Here is a 21,854-nt window from a genome sequence, read left to right on the forward strand (position 1 = left end):
ACTACAGATACATGACATCAGTGTTTCAAGCCCTGTGGAGACTGAACAAAAAGTCCTTATTTTTCCCAAGGTTTAAAATGATGGCAGCTAAATTCATACACAAAGTAGAAAGAAGACTACAGTAGACCTGTACTGTGTCGTGCCCTGGCTAGCGTTGTCATCCCATTGTTTGACTTTATCCCAGGGGATACCAGCTATGAGGACATGTCTGTGTCCTGATCCTCTCTTCTGACAAAACTACCTCCAGGACAGATATATACAGGAAAAAATACAGCTTCCCTATGACTGATATACTTTCTGTGGATGAGGTAAATGTCAAAACTTCAAGCCAGTATATTTCACTCAATAGGACACACTAACAAGAGGCCAAGGGTAATATAACAGACTTTTTCCGAAAAGCTGTGAGGCAGTTATTAAAAACATCAACATCTTGATGTGCACAGTATAAAACAGTCTACTTCATGGAAAGGCAGATATAGAACACTTTACCTTCTGTCAGTAGTGATGGTATTTATCCGACAATTCGTTCAGATGCCAGAGCACAGGCAAACTTTCACAGCACGCCCCAGACGGTACCATACGCGGCCGAACGGTCGGCGGGGAAACTGAAAAGTCCTGCTGCATTAGTGAACACGGGATGTTCCCCGAGGACATAGTTCATAATAGTGCATGCTAGGATGCCCATATGACCCCAATGGGCCATCTCATGACATAAATTTTCCTCATGAATAGGTGGGAGAAGGGCAAAAAGATCCCCTCCATGCTGGGTGCAATCAAACCTCAATCTCGACCCCAAAATGTAGGGATAGGTTTTATATACCTTAAACCTTACCTGAAATGCGAAAGTGAAGTCAAGAGCATGCCCAACCTCCCTGTATTCTACTGGATGCATAACTCTGAAAGGATTTTTGTTGATTGATACAGAAGTATGTGGTTGGTACAATCATATCCTGGGTCATGGCTACTCAGTTGAATCACGGCGCCTGCGAAGCTGGCCTCCATGTCGCCACAACAATACAAAAGGTTTCCTAATGAACTGCCCGACCTTGACTTGTAACCCTCATGGCTTGTTTTCTACGAGATAAATGACTTGCATTATGATAGAGCGGGGAAATTACAGAACTGGATGGGTGTCATGAGATGAATGAAAAGGACACTTCCCCTGCTTTGATGTTGGGAAATTTAACTTCCACAACAGGCCGAGTGGAGCCTCCAAGTCTCTCGTAAGGTGGGAGGTTTGACCTTGAAACAGTACAAAAAAAGGTCACATCAAGAAGATGCTCCTGGTCAGAATATTAGACTCGAAAGAGACATTTTTACAATATTTCACTTATGATATATCAGCTATGTGATAGTATGAAAATGAAATATTGTAAAAATGTTGTACTCGTGACACGAGGTCACACAGAACATCTGTGCCCTGCACCCCAGACGACATAGGTGACAACTCAATCTTCAGTATACAAGTTCGGGAACAACAAAGCAGACCTATAAATAAAGAGACATAACTCCTTACCAACTCTCCCATTGTGTAGAAAGTCACTGTTTTAGTCATGAGGTCCATCTGTCCACTGGAATAGCCATAAAACACAATCCCACGCCATTCGCAGCTGAAGCATCCCCGTTCTGCTCGCGGTGTGGATTAAATGTATGATGGGCAGATGGATACCCCCAACTACATGTATATTACAACCTGGGAAGTGTCCCGCCTACCTGACCCGTACTGTCACTGGTCTGACGGATCACCAGGACATAATAGCCGGGTGTGAGGGGACAGTGGCTGGGTGTGAGGTAATGATGGGGCAATATAGATTCAATTGAGTGGAACATCAGTGTCTTGTCGCCCCTCAGAGTGCTCGCATATAATTAGAACTAATAATGTCCGGTGGTTTTCTGCGATACATTGTCAGTCATTTTTCTACTCAATTGTGCATCCTAACAGCTTTCCCCACCTAAGAAATGACTATATCCATCACCAGATAGAAAATGTTGGAAACTGCTTATGGTAAGTTATAATTGTAACAGCATGGTCAGTGTGTCCAGTCTTCAGAGACATACAGGAATAGTTAGAGTACCACATATTAACATACTGGTGACTTTTTAAATGATGATGTCCCACCCAGCACTGATGAGGCATGAAATCGGCAGCTTTTTCTTTTACCCTTTGGTCCAAGATGACTTTTCCCGGCAGTGATTTGCAAAGACTGATTTACCATATTCTCCCCACTATAAGTTAACTGTATTTCCCATACTTTTCCACAAACATGCTTAAGCTGTAGGCATATTAACCAATATCAGAGAATAGAAGCAACCAGCTTCTGTGTAACTAAGTGTTTACCAACCAGCTACCACCCAAAATTTGAAAAGTTTGCTGTGATCAAGGTTTTCCATACATAGTTTCTATGACTCTGAGATGAAGTAGCAAGATTTTAGAATAAAGAAGTTGAAATGTAGTTAGTGAATACAAAATATTACGAAGAAGATCACAGAAACTAGGCAATCATACCTTAAGATGCAAGCAAAGACATTCCGAATGGTTAGGCTTTGTTTAACTGAAAGATCTAGAGAGGCAAGTCCTCTAGTAGGCAGTGTCGCCTTGTTGTAACCCATCTGTAGCCCCTTTGTAAGTTGTATGGGTGATTGTGAAAATTAGGCTTGGTCTTTGCTCACAAACAACAGTGTGTTGGTATGCCAAATGGGACGTAATAACCCTGTTCTAATTCTCGACTTGTGCAAACCCAGCGAGGCGTGTCATCACTGCATTTGCAAAACTCTTTCCCCTATAATCATCCTGCCCCAGACTGCTCCCTGTCTCTCCCAAACAGACAGCTCTACATGCAGCCATGGTCACAGCGAGAACTAATCACAAGGTTCACACTGATCAGTTTCACTCATGGCACGGCAGCTTTTGTGCCAAGTTCTCATTCTGTGTGCCCCTTACTTTTTCTTACTTTTGTGCAGCTAGACACCAGTATTGGTAGGTGCTTTTGATGTTGGAAATTTGGAAACTGAATAATTACTTAATCCTTGCAAGGTCAATATAGCGGTACTGTTACAGTGCAGTTTCAGCCATAGGACAAATTCTCCCAGGGTGCTTACTGCTACAGTATCCTATGTTGTTTTCTTCCTGACACGTACACAGCACAGTCTTTTTTAGGGGGAAAATCTAAGGTTTTCTTACCAAGCTAACTTTGCAGACTTGAAATGTACTTTACCCGATTCCTCGCGAGATGCTCTCAACTTGTCCATTACCCGCTCGCAGCCTGTTCTTACGTCTTTTTACATGCACGCTGCTCTAACTTTGCCATGGCAACGTATTCCTGTACGACTGTTGGGGAAGGCAGCTTGAACTGACTTCAAAATTCCATTCAGGCCCATGCGAGCACATGTTGCGGGCTTTTTATCCTTTCAAGCGAAAAGCAAACAGTGTAAAAGATTCATTTCCTTTTGGTCTGCGGGTCAACAATTGCAGCCAACAATTGATTCTTGGAACGTTCTCCTGCCCAACTCTTGCTGTTTACCGACTCGTCGTCTTGACCCTATCGGTACTCTTTAGTGGGGTGTTTCTGTGCTTATTCAGTGAGTAAGTGTACGTCCTCCATTCTTGCCATATGTGTCATCATTCAAAAAGACTGCAAAAGCAGTAAACACATTTCATTTAGCCATGGACTGTAAGAAACAGCACCATGCAGAGAGCACATAAACCTAAGCAACATATGGAACATAAACATATGGAATCTTTTTTTTTCATCACCCATTTCCAATATGAAAACATGTCATCACTGTTTTCTAAGATTGCTATCAAAATCCTGGTTTTGGATCCGAAGAGGAAAATGATTTTCTACTCGAGGCTGATACAGAAAAACAAGTTCTGGCTTTCCCTAACAATGGCACTGCATGGGAAAATCTCATACACATGGGACATTCATTTTTTTGGGAAAAACTAGTAAAAATATTTTCAATTTCATCCTGCACAAAATCATCATCCTACCATGTCAGAAATCAGGGAGAGACCCTAGAAGTATAGCCTCCTACCTGTCGGTGTAGCTCTGAACCTCTGAAACGTGGGACTGTGAGGTACGTACAATCACGGGAGGCTCAGGTTTCCCTACATCAAGGGTTACCATGACGATGCAGCCGTCACCACCATGAAATTCCCTGTCAGCTCCCATCAGAGCGTAGGAATGCAAGCGGGGTACCAACGTAGCTGTCACATCGGCAACCCAGTTGGCAGTCCACACACTACTGTGGGTGCATTAATGGACAGTTGCCAGAAATTGCCTCTGACGTCTGGAGCAGGGAAGCAGGCCGGAGAATCTCTTCCCACCCCTGGAGGTGAAAGAACAGATTCCAGCTCCCCGGAATTACAGCACTTAGCTCAGCCAGTGCCGGGTGTGCGAGGTGTAATTTTCCCCAGCGGAACAAATTTGTGCTTTGTGATGGAAATGACGAGGAGCGTTATCGATTCAAAGCACAAGCCAGCCTCCACTCTGGGAGACAATCCCGCATGTTTCCCTCCATACAGGCTGTGTAATGTTTCTTGCCAGGAGGATCACTGCCTGAGACAAGATTTGCAGCAACCATCAGTCATGGAGATAGCGCATCTTCCCAGAGATTGGAGCTGAACAAGGAAACAAGCCCTTCCTATCTCTTCCTTCATTATATCATACATAATTTAACATCTTTGGTAAAACTCTAAGGGAATGGCATCACAGTAAACTTTATAGAGATATTTTTTCCTATTTCCAGCTATGTCTGAAAATTCTTGCATTGTAAATTTATTTTTTTTTGCTTTGTTTTAACACCTGCAGATGAGCAAGTTCTCAAAAAATTCATTGCTTGATTTTTCCTTGGATGATGTTACAAGCTGTTAATTGCCTCGTACACTTGAACCTCTGCTATTATTCAAAGGCAGTCACATAAAACTGCAGATTTTATGTTGATCCTCCACCCCCACAAAAAAATGTATATGGGTCACAGTGCTGTGCGAGCCAGTCACCCCGCTCGGAGTGTTTGCTCCTGCTGCCCTTGATTTAAAGTGGTCAGCCATCATTTCTGCCTGACCGCCTTATCAAATGGGCTTCCCACTGACGTCCAAGCTGGCCACTGGCAAATGCTTCATTTACCTGCATCGTCCGCAGTTCTTGTCTAATTTCGGAGACGATAATTTGTATTCTCCCGTCGTAAAACACCGGCAAATAATAAATCACCAGATTGCTTCCTTTCCTCTTCGATATCCCTTTTAAGTACTTTTCCCACAGGACAATGAGGAAAACTGCTCGCATGCACCCTGGGTAGGCTGATCTACTTTTCTTCATCCAGAGAAAGTCTGTGATGGATTACATTGATCTATAACCTGGATTCCGTCTATATTCTTTTCTTGCACGAATGTTAACCTTTTATCTGCTTACTGCAGCTTAGACTTATTTTCTATGCTGTAACCAACACAAAGTTGATGCATGGGTGAATCTACATCAGGGAAGCGTGATCCCTAGTACCTAAAGCTGAATGATTTTCCTCAACGATTCTATGGTGAGATGGAAAAGTTACATTTCCAGCTGGGAGAGAAACAAGAAGCTCTCCACTTTGACTGTGTTGCCTGGTGGGCAGTTGATTAGTTTGGGAGACAAACATCTTTCCAAAATCCCTCATGTACATCATTTTCCTCCCAGCAGACTGTGCCCTATCCAAGGTCTGCCCTGTGGGGATCTCAGCTCATTACCTTGTAGCTGGACAGTAAGATAGCCAGATCAAGTACAGTCCAACCTCAGGATAAACTGTTCTGTATGCTTTACTACCCCTTCAGCTCTTTCCAGTAGAGGCTGCGACTAAGGTACTACCAGCAATCCAAGAGTTACTAGAATTATTCAGAGATAAAAGCAAATTTCTCGACAATCTGTGTGGTTGTCTTTTAAACCAAGGATTGTGTCATATTCCAGTTTTGAAATCAAGCATCACACACAATTTCACTTCTGGTCATTGTGCAGTTGCTCAGCAATCGTCATCTAGTGGAAAGGGGACCCAACAACAGAATGCATTGTTGGTCTGTACTGTAGCTGCCTAAAATCAATACTATTTCACAGTCACATTTGCCCACCCAATGATGTGTAGGGGCTTTGGTTAGATCAATAGCTGGGTATGAGCTCTTGTCATAATTATGTATTATCTAGGCCCAAAATACTCATCAAACTCAGCTTTGTAGTCGGTTATGTTATTAGGAATTACCACGCCGGTAGTTTTTAGCATGGCCTAGATGTAGTCAATGGCTGGCTATGAATTGTCATCAATGTCTATTGAGTTTGGGGGTAACCCTTCATACAACCAGTGACCCATCAATCATGGAAAATCAAGCTTCAAAATGCAATAATCCCAGACCGTGTGGCCTGGAGTAGTTCGGAGCCCATCTCCATCCATCTACCGATTATTGCCCCGATGTCAGAAACTCGATACAAAATTACCTGGCGCCGCTGTGTTCTTTCCCGGCAAACCAATCAATGAATGAGTTTTCGAGAGATACTTATTCAGCGAAGATGGTCCCCAAACTCAGTCGATAACCATTTTCTACGCAGATAACAAGGTGTATGCAAGTTATTCAAAGCATTTTATTCCACTTCATGGACACAGTCAGGTTTATAGGAAACCCTATACTGATCAATGTTCAACCTGAAGGCATGTCTCCTGGCATTGTCTCTTGGTAATCACTAAAAGGCCTTTGAGACAGAGATGAAGTGATCAGAAGATGCACTAGAGATTCTATGTATTCTAGGGTTATGGGAAAGCAGATTCTAGCATTTTAGACTATAGATGATAGAGTTGCACAGGCATTTGGCAGTGTAGCCGGCTTGTTTGTATTCTGCCCATTGTGGACAAGGTCGTTAAAGGACTACCCCTCCTTGCAACACAAAAGGCTACTTTTTAGTATGGCTGATCACACACTGGCGAAGGTCAAACTGTCACAGAAAATGACCTGGCGTTTACACAGCTGGAGTCGTTCCAAAGGAAAATAAAAGTTTAGAGGTCATGTTTGTTGCCGTGGTAATGAGTCGTGGAGGAATTATCACAGCAGGGAGTCTTCCTTGGCAGGAGAAGATTGGAGTAAACTACCAGTGTGAAATGAAAGATTTTGGTCTGCCAGAAGTAAAATAAGTTATTAATCAGAATGTCCGTGCTTGTTTGCTTGTGTGAAATTGTATGTATCTTGACCTTAGGCTCCCTCAACATGCAGTTTTTCCCAATATCAGCACCTTAGGCAGCATCTTGGCGTTATAAATTAAGCTGAAGCTATCAGTGACTCCCACTAAGATATTGTACAAATACCTAGACTTGATGTGCTATATTTTCATGTTTTTGATATAAACCTTCATCTGACCATAAAATCCTCTTTCTGGGAAAAGTCATCCCAATATTGCCAGGCACTTCATCGTGAAATTTGACAATTGGGCCCTAGTATGAGTATTTGGAAATGGTTGTAATCACCACAGAGTTTCCATGAGCTGGTAACAATTCAGTTCAGGAACCCCAGTCACGACGGCAGACCCGTAACAAAATCTACCTCTTCCACCTGCATTGACAGGCAAATTCAGGGGCATTGGGCTGAAATGATGACTGAAAGCGCTCCGAGTTCTCTGAGCAGATTGGATGCCTTCTGCTGGGATTCCCATCAGATCTGCTGCCTGACTTTGTTACAGCACGTCAAAAAGCAATCATGCCAGGCTTCATATTCTACATTTCATACGCAAAACTTTCATAGTCAAAACGCCAGAAGAAGTTGTAAATCTTTGCAATTTCCATACTAATTTTGTGTTCACAATTTATTGTTCTAATATTTACGTTAAACTTTGATATCTACCCGGTGTCCAGCCAATAGTAGTTTATTGATCTCTACAGATGTATAAAATAAGGCTTTGAACACTTTCAGATTTAGCAATATAGTATGACAGTAAAAGGTTTATTGCTGTATTTACGAGATGCTGTAAAAGTGAAATCATACAATCTGTCTACTATTGAATCTGACGGCCAGGTCAGAATGATAGTTATGGTAAATCAATTAGGAAAGATACATCCAATATACGTCAAGGTAGTTACAATCTACTCTTTCTGCTTTTGAATTTTTCATCATGTTCTCCAGACTGTGATGTATGACATTATTATAATATATATTAGATTTTGTTGTTTTCATATGACAGCAAACCAGGTTTAAAAGGGGACTATGTTAGCACTGAACTTTCAAATTTGGTCCACTTACATTTTTTCCATGATTATTGTTTATTGAACATCTGGGACAGGTTGGAAACACAGCTGGGATCCATATTACTTCCATAAAATTGATAGAAGTATATGCAGTTCTCGGTTATCAAACTTTTCTAACTGTGATATTGAATCCTCAGAACATGTTCAATTTCAATTTTGATTGTAGTTGATAGCGAAACTTTTTACGATCTCATCTTTGATGCGCCAACATCCATAAAATGCAGGGGAGTTTACTGCACTTGTCAAGCCGCCTTGCACCTACTTAAGATCAAATTTCCACAAGATACATTTACCGCAGTAATTGAAAGCTCCATGTGCTGTCACTTATCATAAATGCAATTATTTTGAGGTGGAATAATTCTCGAAAATCCTTTGATCCCCTATCCTTCATTTGGTCCATTTTCTTCCGAGCACGAAACATCTTGATTTGCACAGGGACCGCTTCCAGCCTTTTAACCTGAGTAAGATTCCTGACGGAATTTCTGAGTGCAGCGTGTTCACAGAGGCTGACATAAAGGTTCCTCTCGCTCTATTGTCCTCCAGATGCTTAATCTTTTTATGTGTGGTTGAATTAATACATCCTACCCTGTGAAGTATAAAATTACATTAATAGACAGTGGATTCGCCAGGATTGCCCCCCTCCCCCTCCATGACAAATGTCTCCTTGAGCGAATCGGGCGAGGTCTCTAATTACATTTTTCGTCTCCACAACTAATCTGGTTTGGGCCCATTATCAGCATAAGTACAGGATGAAACTTAATTTTCACTGATGTTAACTCGATTTGTATGTCAGTACCTAGAGGATGTGTTTGTAAAATATGTCATGGCGCCGTATGGATGCTTAAACCACAATATGTGCACTGCCTCAACTTTAGATAACCTTACCACAAGGAATTTGTGCTTCCTTAATAATGTATTTTGGTTCTAACTTGATATATTAGTTTTCCTTGTGTGCTTTTTTCTTTTAAAAAAGCATTAATGGAGTCATGCCCAGAAGGATAGTGTCTAGTCACCTGAAGTGCATTATGACATTAAAAAGTAATGCACACTTAAACTACTGCACACTGTGTTACAGCTAATAAGGTAATATGTCATCAGAGTAATGATAAAATATGCATGTTTTGATATGACATAAAACACAGCCCCATGAATTGCTGGGAGAAGTTTCCCCCACAAATCACCATTTCATTCCAAAGATTATGTTTCCATCAGTGGCCAGGTATTTGTAATGTTTCTTTATTAAACCTGTCACAAATGAAGCTGCACGTTGTCCCAGATGATTTACCCAGGTGGTGTATGAACACTACGTATTTAACAGTCTCTTATTAGTCCTGATAGAAAAATGATATTCAAAATTCAATGTGTGTCATCTGTATTAATTTCCGCTTTCAGCAGTGATATTTTTGCCTGGATAAAGGAGTATATAAGAAGTACAAGTAGACGTAGACGTATCCTAACCTGTGATACGTAAATGCAATAAGAGACTTAAATGATATAGTGTGGCACCAAAAATCCTCATACATCCCCTGCAAATATATTAGGTAAGGGAGCAAGTAATCAAAGCTGAAGACTCAGTCAGCGCCACTGCAGTCAATATCAAGTCTTGTGACGGATCTATAGGCAGACAGCGTAAATATTACACGAGGAGACTTACAAGGAGCTTTTAAGATCTGATTCCAAGTCCATCCACGAACGGTGGAAGGGATTGTGTGAAAATGACGGCTGGGGTGTAGGGTGATCAGGTGATCATTTTGGTGTAGTTTTGTCTACAATATTGTATGTATGTATTTCTCAACTTCTCTGTGCAGATTTTCTGTACCAATTTTATCTCCCCCAAGTTTCAAATAACACCCCCACTACTGTGAGTCCCAAAAATATTTGCGGCAGGTTTATTTTCCAATTTTCAGATTGATGATGAGAAAATATATCACTACATCATGTATTTTGTAATTATACAAAAACATCCTTCCCCACCCATACACAGAACATGAAATCCAACCACTGCTAAGTTAAATGTATAAACCCTCCCTGGACCGTCCCTAAGCTACAATGCCAAGTGCATTCCTGCAACATCTACTTTGTTGATGTATGATACAGTGGGGATGAAAGAGTACAGAAGGCAGGAGACAGACACCAACAGACGACACAACTTATCAATACTGCTGTATGAGGTACACCAATAATCTGCTACATGCCCTCCGAGCGTGTCGGAAGCAGCTTGTAGGATATCCCACATAAAGTGATATGAGGGAGGCATGGGTAATGACATGTATCACTGCCTTCTATTTGTATTGGAGCCTAGCCAAAGTCGACTGTGTTTTTGGCAGGTAATAAGCAACATTCGCTTTGTTAAGTTAAGATTAAGTTAAGATCTGTGCATGCAGTTCAGTTCATTGGCAGTATTCGCAATGTATAACTTACAATGTTCAACTTTTTCAGTGAGAATATTTAGTCACATAAGGACTATCTCCAAATTTTGTCTGTCCCTCTCATTGTTTGGAGGCACATTTTCTTTTCTATTGTTGTTATTTAAGCTTGCAAAAATAAATTTTGATCAATTTCATGCCATGAAGCTGGTATTTTCTGTCTGTTTCGTCAAGCAAATTTCCATTCCAGGACAGAGAGACGGGTCCTGAAGACAGACCTGAGTCGTATGTTGTTGTTTTTTTCATTGAACAGTTGTTTGGCTGATTTATTTCATACACACTGTCAGTCAGGCCAACATGTATGTTGGAAGCCATCAGATGAGGAAATTAGCCAATAAAAGGTGTTCTAATGACACTGAACAGCACACCTGAGCACTTCATGACCATGTATCCAAATGTTGCTATAATTGGGTCGGATGTTCCCAAATGAGATGGATCCACAGAGGATCTTCTCCGGAATTGTCATAATAAAACAATCATCGTCGTGATGACAGCTCTTCCTCGCTGACCCTATTTTTGTAGGAATTTCTTTGTTGTCTCTGAAGGCAGCGGGTTTGTGAAGAATGTCACAATGTCCTAATGATAATGTACAGGGCTCAAAATAGTTGGTTTACATGCAATTTTGTGCACACAAAATTGGAGCTGTGCAGCTAACTTTTGCCTGTGGATGCACGTATATTGGCTATAAATTTGTGTTAGGTACATGTTGGTAAAGGTACTGATATATTACATGTAAGTTACAGAATATTCTAGAAATATATGGGTAAGAAATAATTACAAAAGTTTGTTGTTTTTCTTATTCAAAAGTTTGAAGTTACCTTTGAATTTGAGCAGTAAGGTTATCAATTACATTTTGTCCTGATAGAAGTGTACTAACGTACATGTAAATCTACTAAATGCATGCATTTACTTTTGCAGTTGTTTTATTTCACTGCAGAGAGGGAAGGGAGGTTTTTGCATTTGAAGTTTACGGTGCTGTAGTGCTGTAGAATTACAAAACACGACTTTGTGTTGTCCTGATTTCGCAGAAGGAAAGTCAAACCACCTGGAACATTTCAAGATAAACAGTATATAGTCCATCATATCAGCAAGCCTGCAGCAGGAATCCCCGGCCATGAATAATGGATCAGGCAGTAATCAGGGAGGTGAACGGCACCAGACAGCGGTGGCCATGACGGGATGATAGATGGACGACATCAACACTGAAATTGTTCCATTTTGATGATATTTTAGTCGACATTTAATATTCAATATGGGGACATAACACTGCCTTGTGGGGGCACGGCGCGCCCTTTTTTGTGACGTCGTGGGTGACCATGTGTGGCATGAAGAATTGTGATTGTCTGTACTCGATTAAATGACAAGCCTATTACTTGCTAGTAATGATTCACCTAAATCCTTTTAGTTTAGTCTGAAATGTGCATTTCATACAGGAAGTATGGTGCCACAATTTAAGAACTCAGATGATTTGTTATCAAGAAAAGGTCCTAAATACAGTAAAACCTGCCCAAGAAGACCACTCATGAGACCAATAAAATCTGGTCTTCTTGGACAGGTGATCACCATAGGCAAGATTCTTAATACATGTAGTTGAGTCCATGGGTAAGATTATCTAAGAGACCACCAAAGTGGTCACATTGGGCGGATGGCCCTTTTGTAGCAGTGGTCGACTTAGTGTAACATTATATGTTCCAGACAGTGCATATTGTATTTCATATTGATACAGAAAATTGAACAGTTTAGAGTACTTGTTTATATGCATGTATTAAAGTGTCTGTAACTAAGAATCGTTCCAGAAAACCCAGAAGGGGAGCATTATGGCAGTTCAGAATTGCCAGTACTTTTGTTTTAGATACCTAATGTTGACTTGAAATAGCTAAATGTACATGTATCCCCCCTCCCACCCATCCATACATGAGTTATTATATACCCGTGTAGATACAATAATCTGCCATTGATTTCCATGCACTTTACAAGTCAGTAGGTTCCTGTAGGTGTTCACATGTATGGATTGTTCTTGAAAAACCAAAGCGGTAAGAATGGATAGCAAGTAAGAAATGAAAATAGGGGTGTTTTGCCACCCCAAAGAACAAAAGTGTGCAAACAAATATGATTTGGGACATTCTAAAACTGATTTCTCGCCCCTATATTGTTGTTTTCCTAGCCCTGCCCTTACGTCACATCTCATTTGCAGTGGGGGCGTGTCCTTACACATGCAAATAGCTACCTTAGAAAGCATCTTAGGCCCAGACCATGTCTTAATCATTCACATATACCTCAGAGCTCAGTCTTCTTGTACAAAAAATGTACAATGTCTCAATGTGCAATCTTCTTCAAAATATATTCCCTGCTTGCATGGGAGTTTATATACCCTGGGAATAATCAAGTAATATACTATTCAGGAAGACACTGAACATTCAAATCATATCTAGACTACATTGTCTTTCCTGTGTAGAACGTAGAATAAGATCATCCTATATTGTAACTTCACCCCCTCTTTTGACTGTTCTGTGCTATTCCTAGCCTTTTCCTTAAGTGAAAAAGGCTTTATTTATCTGAAATATCTGTACCTGGCATGGATCATTTGCTACTATGTATTACCAAATGATCCATGAGCATGCAAAGGTATTACTAACAAACACTGCAATGGCCTGTACCATCCTCCCAAAGGTGAGAAGACATGCTGCAGAAGATGCTGATAATATGGCAGACGTAACATAAAATATAAACTCTAAGACTGCTTGTCTATCATCTTTGTTATTGCAGAAAAATTTACTGAATGAGTATAAGTGCTGAAAGTCAAATTGAATGTCATCTAAAAATGGTACCTGAATGTAAGAAAAATGCAACTCTAATAGATAGTTCCTTCGGTTAAAAGACAAAAGACTGTCACATTTGCATTTGTAACTCTCTTCAAATTTGCCGTGGTCACCGTGGTCAAGGGTACCCTGCGGATATATTATGAGAACTGACGCTACTGGTTTTGCTAGTTCAGCTGAAGCTCTGGTTTTACAGCCCTGAATAACAAAATGCTGGTGCATGTAATCTGCTGCTTCCCTATATCATACATTGTAATTTACAGTTATGTACATAGCTGATATATATGAATTATATATATATACTGGTAGTAACCGTGAGATATACGGTAGAGGTATTGGAAAAGTGGTTCCTTTGGCTGGCCTATGCCATTGAATTTCCATTTGCGTGGCCCAAGCTCATGACCATTAATTGTGTTTCATAGCTGAGATATTGGGTGGTAACGTATCTTTATTTCAGCACCTGTCCAGGGAAACTGATAACAGTGCAATATTAGCCATCACTATACAGGAATGGGGTTCAAGGGAATAATTCACAAGATTTATTAAGATCCAGTAGCTATAATGTCCACTCTGCCTTTTTTCTAAGTCAGTATGACAGTGATATAGAGCCAGAATATTTTACTTGATAAAAGTCCAATCCCTCTGATAGCATATAGATATGGACCAACAAAATATTATTGAAAGGGCAGCTTTATTACAGGAACTATAACTACAGGTACAGTAGCCATGGTGCCATATACAAAATTTATCATATTTTGTTACATGTACAATGTACCTTCTTTAAGATGGTTACTAGTATATGTAATATGTATAAGTCAAGAAGCTATCAGCTGGATTGTAAGGACATTTGGTTTATGGTTAGGTCCTATCGAGAAAAAAAATTAGATTTTGGGCCCCTCTGTGACTTTTCTTGGTACTGCAGCAGACCTTTTGGTTTTCCTATCTCGTGTTCTGGACAAGCTATGCTCATGATTTTTGTGTAACAGATTATGTAGCTACATTCTATTTAACAGCTGTATGAAGACCAATATCATATACAGTAATGTGCCCTATATATGAAATAGAAAACCTAGACGGCTGTGCCAATGCATGTTATGTGCAACGTTTTCCTAGGTTAGGGCCCATATATTATACGATTGTTGTCCGATTGCTTATGTGGCCATGCTGTTAGTAAAAGATGAAAAATGCTACAGAAAAGAAAAGAGTTAGCTAGTACACTAACAGCAGAATGTACGGCTAAGTAGATGAGCTATAGACATGTCCACCTGAGCCTGGACTACTGACAGCTTTACTGCCATATAATGTATAATTTATTCAGAGCTTGTCAGAAAAACATCACATTTACAGGCCCAGGATATTGTGCTATATGGAGTAATAAAGGAATTGAGAACAATCAGCAATAGAGGTAGAGAGCCTCAGTAACATTCCCCCATAGTCCCATGAAATATATGAAGGATACTTGGACAAGAAAGGTAGCCTATAGCAATGTGAGTGGGGCCTGGGAGGTGCACACTATTACATGATGAAAGATTTCACCCAAAACATGTATGTATTATTCTGTAGCTTTTCTGTCCATGCTGAAACAGTCGCTTCAAAGAAATGGCTATTACTCCCAATATTTTTTCAGCTTGCCCAAACAATACATTGTCAAAGCATAACCGTTTATCAGCCAGCGATTTCTGACATGTCATGTTCAATATGAAGGCTGCTACATCTGCCACTTACCCCACATTGTGGAACCCCATTGTCCCTTCCCTGGGTTAAGTGTTAGGCAGCTGTCCAGAAGGGACACCATCAACACTATAGCTACCACACAGCAGTCCGAACCCATGCCATCAATCACATACAAACCCATTTCTACCCAATTTCTATCAAATAGTCAACCATAAACATGTAGCAATCCATTACGCTTTTTATTCAAAGTGCAACCGTTACACAAGGGAGGTGCAGCTAGCGCTCCTGACGTGAAACTGACCCACACAACGGTTGCCATTTCAGATAATTACAGCATGCTGTGTGACCTATGCATGTAGTTCTACATTTGCTGCGTAGGATGATAGATACCTGGTGTAATGGCCCAGTCTTTCCATCTGACAAGACACTGGCCATTTTAGCGATCCTTCAAACGCTGTTATAAAGTCATCCCTGACCTACTAACAGTTTTTCCTAATTGACCTGTGTTCTAAGCATGGAGAAGTCATTACAGAGTGTTCAGGCCACCCACATAAATTATCCCACCTTGTTGGAGAGGTGCCCCCTGCACAGAACAGGGGAATCCCTGTTTGAAAATTTGAATGCAATGCCACAATACTTGGCAATGTACTATCCTACTTCCTCATACATTGTGTACAATGTCATAGAATTTACGTCTGCTTTGTACGTATCTAGTAATAACAAGCCTAAACATAGTTTATATAGGACTGAAGAACTTCGATAAGAAATTATGACTTTGCTAGCCAAGATTTGCGGGTGTTAGAACCTAATATCAATAAGCAATAAATTTAAGGTTGCAAACCTGAGCAGTAAATCTATGAGGACTGGTCACAATGACTTGACTCGCTAAGTGATTCCGTGCTTGATGTGTTCAAAATTTACCTTTATCCCTCTCACTCAGTGCCACCATGATCATCATCGTTTGAAGATGCTCAGCATCACTGATCCATAGTATCAAGATTTCATTTTCAAATGCATGCTTTTGTGAAATCATTTTATTTTTGATATTAAATGGTTAGTCTGCGGTTGCTTCAAAATATGCCTTCAGTTGTCATATTTCTTGTTATCCTTGGTAATCTATCTAACATGTTCAAATAAAGCAGTCTGAAAAGAAACTTTAACTCAGGTTACCGCTTTTAGAGGACAGTTCACAGTCATGGTCATAATTTGATTAAAATTATAGATATCTTGTTATGAAGAACACATATCAGCTGCAGGCCCAAATTTCTCAACAGTCAGTGGTAGGGAAACAGTACGAAGAGCTAGAATATGCTTCCACTTAAAAATGGCAACAATGCATGGTGATAGTGAATGAATCTGTAAGTAAATACTATTTAGGCACAGTCATGTCATGATGTATGCTACACCAGAACGGAAAGCTTTGTTGGTGTTCATATATGTCCTCCTCGTGTATATGGGATATCACCATCAAATCCTCAAACATACTTCTGATAACTGTTGTCATAAGCAATTGACGCAGTCAAAAAGATTGAATCGTTATTTCCCCCTGTGCCTTCGATGATGATATTCATGAGCCTCTGCCTTCTTGTTTAAGACTGTAATCAAATCCCAACTAGAGAGCAGTGAGGGGAAAAATACCATCACATTGTAAAATCAATCATTCACAGCGCGTTAACCCCTGCCATTGTTCAGTCCAGGGTATTGTTAGAACATGGGGGTACAGACGAGATCTGGCACTGCATCATTCTGCCGTTCCCCTTTGCAACTCATTCAGGCAAGCGTAGCAGCACCCTAAGACTGCAATCTTGGCTTCCTTAACACCCCATTTCTATTCCGCGGTATTTGGAAGTAAAGTAGGTTGGAAATTCCTTTACAGGAGGCTCGCTTATCAACCAGGCTTGCGCTTGTGGAATGGCTGCTTCCCGGGAGAGCCAGCCCATCCATCCTACAACTGTCAATACTAGATTTCCTGCGATCGCCTCACGATTAATGCACAATATTTCATGACTGTGTTCCACTCACCACACATATATGCAATAGTGTTCCCCTCAAGGCAGAGAAATGTTTGTTTATCATGCAAAAGATGAAATAGAATGTCTAATACTGAAGAATTTATTTTACATGTATAAGAACAATTATAATTTCACCAATCTTAGATTCCCATTCTTTAAATTAAGTAATTTTGTGGTGATTTTATTTTCAACAATTTCAGTGATTATATTCCCATCAAATTCCCATGGAGAAGCATACCTGCAAATACCTACCTCTTTATTGATCAGGCATTCCAGGGGAATACCATCATCCAACAGTCTCTTAAAAAATCAAACATCGCCAAAATCTCAGCCACAGTTTCCTGAGCTGTAGCCAACCTGCTCAGGCTGTCACACCATAGCGATCCGGCCTATCATCTTCACTTGTCGTAGGAAATGCTACATGGTCCCAGGTGATGATCCCTTACACACCTTCCATACAAAACAGCTACAGGTCGAGGACTGGGATCCCCACTACCCAACGACTGCTGTGGCTCCCCAGTTGAAGCAATCCTCGGTGTGGTGAGCCAAGGCTTGGTTCATCCCCACACTAGTGTAGCAAAAGCTGAGTAAGATAGGTGCTGTGAAACGCAGATGCCCTGCAGGTGGCTGCCGGTGCCGAGCAGGGATTGGTCGACGGAGCGCGGCTTTCCCACAGAAATCATAGCCATCTCCCTGACTTGCGGCTCTTCCAGGTGCCAACCCTCCTCCCTCTACAGGTATAGGTGCTTGGCATGGGCAATGAAGGAAAGATTACCCAATGAGACAATTCTGTATTTTTGTTACCGTGTACCTCTGACCTTGTTTGGGTTACGTGCTGCACGAACATGATGGAAAGACACAAAATTGTTGTTGTTTTCTTTTTACCTGTAGAGCCCTGTTGATCACTTGGGAACCAATTCACTGATTCAGAGCTGTTTCGTCCTTTGTAGCACCCCCCTCTGGAAAGCTTGGTTGATTTGCAAATGAGAATTCAGCAACAGTTGGATTGGGGTTGTCTCATAGTAACAATTTCAAATGTTTTCTCTGAGAAGTAGTATTTATTTCAAACTGGGTCTAATAGTTTTACATTTATCATCATACTGCTACTGAAAACACAATTGTCTTTTTTTTGTCAATGAATATATCCCAGAGTACTCAACAGCAAATTTCATAGATTCTGAACCTCTAATGTTGCCAGGATCAGTAGTACATGTAACTAAGCAAATCAATGCAGACATTTTTTGTTCACCAAAGTCTTAAGTATTTGTGCCACTCGCTGACAATTGTATCCCTTGGGTATCAGTGTTCATGTATCCCATTGCTTTGACGGTCACAGACCATGATATAATGAGCAACTGCGATAATGATTGTAAAAATTTCATGTCAGGAATAAATATTTATTGTGTGAAGTCATCCCTTAGGATTAATGCTTGCTACTGCATTTCAGCGCTCAGCAGGAAAAACCCTTTGTCCCTGCAGGAATTGGCTGGAAGGATGAAATACCCGTATATCAAGCAATTTGAAGCAATCATGTTCACACAATGGTACTATCTGCATAATGACAGCTACCTCTAGACCCTAGGGGGAGGGGAAGTCCCATGGAGAGAGTTACACTGTATACAGTTATGTTTGAGTTAAAGTGGACCTGAGTATAAGCCAGAAAGCTGTTCCCAAATTTATGTACAGTTTGGAGGACAAGGAAAGAGAAGTATGAAAAAAAATTATGACAGAAGGGAAATTCAGAATTAAGATACCAAAACTTGATGTTCTGCTGTAGTACCATAGAAAACTGCCAGGAGGCCCATAATTGAAGTTGACCTTTGTTTTCCCAAGCCTATATATGGCCCCCTTCATGATCAGTCAGTAATGACTGTGGTAAAAAGACCCCACCCACCTACCAAATGTCATACTGATCCATCCACAACTTCTCAAGTTGCACTGTCCACAAACAAGTGCACACGCACACACACGCAAACACACGCAAACAAGCATGCACACATGCATGCACACAAACAAACACACACACACACACACACAAACATAACCGTCCTGGCAAAGGTAAAGAAAAAAAGCATAAGCACCCCTGTGTAATATGGCTTATCCCCATGTGTTTACTGCAAATTAAAGAAAATCCAGATAAAACAGACAAAGCTATTCGAAACTTTTTTCTTCACTGCATTTCCTAATTGACAGATAAGGCTTGTAAAAACATAATGCTCAAACCTTGATTTTTATTATTTGAATAGTCATTCATATTATATTATGTTAAAAGTTAACTTTCAACAACTCAATATTCTTGCTGTTCGGTATTATTTCATCCAGTACAACTTTTGGAATACTTGTAGTTCAACAAACTAGAATCAGACTGCGCATAAATTCTGTCAGATGTGATTTGACATGATGATGTTATCATAGTGAAATACATTAATTCGTCCAACACAAAACAAGAATCATGTGCAAATGACGTAGGCAGCAGGTCATTACAACTTGACAAGGATCAGGGGACTGATCAAAATCATGTTGGTATTAGGGCTTTACTTTGTGTACAGAAATAGCATAAAAGATCCCCATAACAGAAATGTTAATATATCAAATCTAATTTTTAATTTGATGGAAGTGACAGATTTGGGGCTGCTGTTGTGGCTTTCTTTTGATACAGACATGACCTCTCTAACCTTATTAGAAAGCAAAGGTCAAAATGGAGGGATGATTTACTCCAGTTTTGTTATTATTGCATGCATAAAATAAACCGGTATTAACCAGGCATAATGGATAGGGTCAGGGCTTAAAAGATTATGACATCCCTATGTTTCTTTATTTAATGGGCATACTAACTATATAGTAACTATTACGCAATGTCATGTACTTTCTTTCTTACAAAAATATTATAGCCCGCCTATTTTCTTGATTGTACCTTCAGGGCTCGAAATTCATTTTGGGGATTAGGTGCACTGGTGCACCCAGCTTAAAAAGTTGGTGCACTAAAAAAGATTTTGGGTGCACCACTTAAATTTAAGTAATAACCTGATAATAAAACTTAGTTACAAGCTATCAAATTCTTAAACAAGTAACATGACATACATTTCTATCATCTTTCTAACTTAGATGTCAAGAATATGTTGTATACTACTAGACTTTAATATCTTTACATACATAAACCTAAGAAAATATCTGGATGCACACACAGAAAATAATTGGGTGCACAGCTCCAATTTTGGGTGCACCTGGGTGCACATGCACAAAGTATTTCGAGCCCTGACCTTGTTTACATCAGTATAATGCTGCCTTGTATACATAACTGTATTGTTATATTGTTATGTTGACATATTTTAGTATCGTCTTTTTGTTTTCCCTTAGACTCTTCTTCCCCAGGCTGATTTTGTTTTCCTGCAATACCGCATTTACTGGTTTTGCCATTTCCATGTTCAAGTCATGCACTGAACAACAGAATACTGTGAATACAATATAAGCTTTGAAACTTTATCTCCAAACTTATTACTAGACAGGTAAAGTGTACTTTATGTCCATTTATCAGTTAAGTCACAGTTTGTAAACTGTTCAATGATTCCTTTTTCATATATGACTACATACATGACATATTAATGGTCAAGTACAGTACTGTCATTTAGTGAGAAACAACTTCATTATTATAGTGACCAATTTAAACATTTTGCAATGTTATATCTCAGAAAAATGTTATCATAATTGTAGATTTTCTAATATGTATAAGTCCTACTTTTATTGAAGCTGTGGCCATATGTATGTCATAAAACCCTTCCCAATTTGATGGTTGAATTTCATGCTCATTTAACAAAGCTTGAAGTGTCAGGAAGTTTTGCAGAAAGACTTAATTGTGCATAAAGAGCAGTTTCCTGACTTGTCCATGTAGAACAAGGCTTGTCATGGTCCCAAATAACCCTTGTGATGACCACCTGAGACTCTGACCACACCTTCCAAGCCACTGAAGCAAGAAATGAACACTTAAGATAGTAAGCCAGCAGCTGGCTGTGATGGTCACCACTTAAAGCCAGCGCTGCCCCCAGGCCACATGACCTATATAAATGCTGCAGGTAAAATGCTTTCAAGGCTGGAGAATGTGTCCCTTGCTGACACTTTTGACTCGGCCAAGATGATTTCAGGTAGGATTCGGTAATAGAAAATCATAAATGCCACAGAATACTATTTCTAGCTGGACCTGATGCAGTGGTCTTGAATCGATTTGGATGAAAATGAAGTGCAAGGTGCTTGAGGTTGTCAGATAAAATACAGCCTTCAAAGCCATTGTGTGCAATTGTATGTTATGCTTGTGCTGCAGAGATGTAAATGCCCATTTTTCATGTTTTTATGGGAGGGTTTGGACAGATGTCTAGGGGATTCAAGTTTTGAAAAGCAGTTAGGGTGTTTCTTATACTCTTGGTTAGATTGTACAGGTATGTAGTTGTCTAAAGATATCTTTTTTACATTCCAAACTTTCAAAGTAAACATATTGGTTCCCCAATTTCTCAAATAAGCAAGAGATTAGCTATCACCTGAAAATTATGACCATAGCAAGTCCAGAACACAAGATATCAAAACTGGAGCTTTTGCTGCAGTACCAATTAAAGATGCCAGGATGCCCAAAAGCTAATCATTTCTTTGATAGGGTAAGATCTATCCACATACCAAATTTCATT

The 21,854-nt window shown here is 40.1% G+C and overlaps 2 protein-coding genes across 6 annotated transcripts in view; one reads left to right on the plus strand and one right to left on the minus strand.

Moving 5' to 3' along the window:
- The window catches only part of LOC118417146 (leucine-rich repeat and immunoglobulin-like domain-containing nogo receptor-interacting protein 1), a 31,944-nt gene extending 13,944 nt beyond the window's left edge, over positions 1 to 18,000 (minus strand). Inside the window, exon 1 of one of the 3 annotated variants that reach the window (XM_035822556.1) lies at positions 17,434 to 18,000. The gene's annotated coding sequence lies outside the window, so the exon portion shown is untranslated. Of the gene's footprint in view, positions 1 to 489; positions 1,211 to 1,516; positions 2,052 to 17,433 lie in introns of those variants that run through there. The other 2 variants (XM_035822555.1, XM_035822557.1) reach the window with 2 other exon arrangements.
- The window catches only part of LOC118417145 (enhancer of mRNA-decapping protein 4-like), an 87,828-nt gene that overhangs the window by 23,232 nt on the left and 42,742 nt on the right, over positions 1 to 21,854 (plus strand). The gene's annotated exons all lie outside the window — the stretch shown is intronic.

The sequence above is a fragment of the Branchiostoma floridae genome, chromosome 6 (assembly GCF_000003815.2).
Source record: "Branchiostoma floridae strain S238N-H82 chromosome 6, Bfl_VNyyK, whole genome shotgun sequence".
NCBI classification, from domain to species: Eukaryota; Metazoa; Chordata; class Leptocardii; order Amphioxiformes; family Branchiostomatidae; genus Branchiostoma; species Branchiostoma floridae.